This window comes from Babylonia areolata, chromosome 2, assembly GCF_041734735.1.
Source record: "Babylonia areolata isolate BAREFJ2019XMU chromosome 2, ASM4173473v1, whole genome shotgun sequence".
In the NCBI taxonomy this organism is placed as follows: domain Eukaryota; kingdom Metazoa; phylum Mollusca; class Gastropoda; order Neogastropoda; family Buccinidae; genus Babylonia; species Babylonia areolata.
Genome location: NC_134877.1, coordinates 16,094,182 through 16,094,468, shown reverse-complemented (window position 1 = coordinate 16,094,468; position 287 = coordinate 16,094,182).

Sequence of the window (287 nt, the reverse complement as noted above, 5' to 3'; positions counted from 1 at the left end):
TTTTTCTCTTGAAACACAGAACTTGTATCGGTCTGTTTTCTTTTTCTGACATTTCTTTCTTATTAGATTCTATGTAATTATTCAGGTAACAACAAATGATATGATTGTTTTTAATTATCAGGTGGTCACAAAAGTATTCAGTAGTTTCTGGAACGGAAGAACATTAAGCCGTCAGAAAAGAAAAGCATCTGAAATAAGGCATCATAAATCAGTACATTCACAATGTATACTTAGAAATACACACCATAAGTTCACAGTATACAATGTGCTAGTTTAATACACCTGTA